This window comes from Oryctolagus cuniculus, chromosome 10, assembly GCF_964237555.1.
Source record: "Oryctolagus cuniculus chromosome 10, mOryCun1.1, whole genome shotgun sequence".
NCBI lineage: Eukaryota > Metazoa > Chordata > Mammalia > Lagomorpha > Leporidae > Oryctolagus > Oryctolagus cuniculus.
The window spans coordinates 77754885-77757325 of record NC_091441.1 but is presented as its reverse complement, the minus strand read 5'-3'; the positions used below and the strand labels follow the sequence as shown (position 1 = coordinate 77757325).

The window sequence follows — 2441 nt, the reverse complement described above, 5'->3', positions numbered from 1 at the left end:
CTGGAGCCAGGAGATGAAGTTATCCGCTCAAGCATCAGAGCTCAAGCTCTCCCTACGCAGGCTGGGGGCCTGGGAACCTGGCTTTCACACGCTTGCCCAGGCAGTCCTGGGATCAGAGCCTTGGCAGGAGAGGAGAAGAAAATCACACTGGCTTGGGTTCAAGTCTTCTCTGCTCCCCGGCAAACACCGCCCAGGGGAGGAGCCCTGAGCAAAGTTAGGGCACATACATGACAGCCCCTGCCACATCACACAGGCTTGCCTGTGACAAGCTCCCAAACTCCCATCATCCTACGGGTTGGTCAGGGAATGTTCTGCTGTCAGGCGAAGCTATCTGCTCCGTGTCCTCAGCCTTCCTTCCACTTCCACTCCTGGCCTAAGGAGGGGAGCTTCTCCCCACCCTCAGTACCGCTCAATTGCACTACCCCAGCAGCTCAGGGCTGGCTGGTGTGGGGACAAGGACAGGGATACAGAGCCAGTCCTACCCTGTGACTGATGTGTTAAGCCAGAGACTGGACAGAAAGCTAGATGGGGCCCTTATCTCACCCCCACATACACACACCTGCAAGCACCTTTTTCATGATACAAGAGGTCAAAAATATTAAAAGGTAGAGTGTAGAGTACAAGGAGCACACTTAAACCCACTACACAGATTCTCCAAGTATCAAGGCTCTGCCCCACTTTTTCTTTCCTTCTATTTGCAAAGGAAATATCAAATGACGTGTCGCTTCCTCCTAAAGTAATTTAATATGCGACTTTTAAAAACTGGGAGAGAGAAGTCCTGAGATCAGGTCACCTGCACGGGGGTGAGGGACTCCGGGAGCTGCCAGCGGCCAGAGCGACTGCGTTTCAGAAGGGAACTGAAGAAAGCACGCACTGCCGAGCCCGACGTCACAACTCTGGGGAGGCGTTCAGACGGGAGGAAGAGGCCAGCAGGTGAGGAAGATCTGGGGGGGACGCTGACTGTATCGCTGACTCTGTAAACGTCTTGTCTCTAGATAAAGCCTGCTTTCAGAGAGCTGGATTCCATCTCTTTCGACAAGATGAGTAGAAACTACAACCCCGGCCCTGCCGGCATCACGTGATGAGCCCTTAAAGGACCACATACTCTGCAGCCAGGGCTATAGTGAAGCCACCTGTTGCAACACCAGCATTCCCATGGTGGAGTGCCGGTTCAAGTCCTGGCTCCACTTACCACCAAGCTCCCTGCTAATGAGCCTAGGAAGCAGCAGGTGATGGTCCCTACTACCCAGGTGGGAGACCTGAATGGAGTTCTTGGCTCCTGGCTCCTGCTCCAGGCTTTGGCCTGGCTGATCCCCAGCTGTTGTGGCCATTTGGGGAGGGAACCAGTGGATAGACGATCTCTTTCTTTTTCTCTCTCCCTATCACTCTGCCTTTCAAATAAATACAATAAATCTTTAGGGGAAAAAAAAACAAAACAGAACAAAACTAAACATGGTATCAACTCAAAAGACAACGACGAGGAGGTAGGATGCCCTTGTGGTTAAGTCGAAGACTTTGAAGCTGGCCCAACTTGGGGTACATTCTGCTTCTGCTTCTTGCTCTGTGGTCCTGAGCATGTGACTTAAGCACTGAGTTTCTGTCTTTTCAACAAGGAACCCAGAACAGTAACCCCCGGAACACAGAGTCGCTGTCAGAATTTAACGAGACAGCTCTGTGATCGCCAAACCAGGGACTGGCCCAGCGATTGCCCTGTGAAGGGCCGCCCATGACCGTTTGTTAAAATTTTATTAAAAGGACTTAGGAAGATAAAAAAAAAAATAAAAAGATTCCATCTCCTCTCTCATGAACCTGTATCAATCAACTGTTTGCAGCCACACAGAAGGCCATGCTGAGGCAAACCTGAGAGCCACCACCTAAACAGGCCACGACCAGGGCCGACCCATCTGGTCATTCTTGAACAAGGTCAATCGCAGCATCCTAGGGATAGGGACTAAGAGGCCAACAACCCACACGTTCACCTCCAATTGTTTTCCAAAACTCAGGCTGCCAGGACCAGGACAAATAATAAACACCACGGGGATGTGAAATTAAAATGTACATTAATTAAATGTGCTAATTGCTCGTTCTGCTTCAAGACGGAATTTAAATGATGGCAATTCTCAACAGCTCACACATACACTGACTGGAAATCTCCATTTCTTGGCCTCTGTCTTTACTCGAACCAAGTTAGGAGAAGACCGAGTATCTTCAACAACTTCTTGCAATCTAGTCTAAGTTCCTAGAATTTTACATCACGGAAGATATCCTGTGAAACGGAATAGCTAAGTGCCTTCCTTCCCTGGTACATCTTGCTTCGGCGTATTGATAAACACCAAGATTAACATGCAAAAAGGGATTGCAAGGAACTTGCCCTGCCCACGTCAGCACCTGGCACACATCTGTGCCCCTCCCTCTGAGAAAAAAAAAAAAAAAAAAACAAC

At 49.7% G+C, this 2441-nt stretch overlaps 1 protein-coding gene across 3 annotated transcripts in view; it reads right to left on the bottom strand.

The window, feature by feature from the left end:
• EIF4E3 (eukaryotic translation initiation factor 4E family member 3) overlaps nucleotides 1–2441 on the bottom strand; it is a 411364-nt gene that overhangs the window by 113016 nt on the left and 295907 nt on the right. The gene's annotated exons all lie outside the window — the stretch shown is intronic.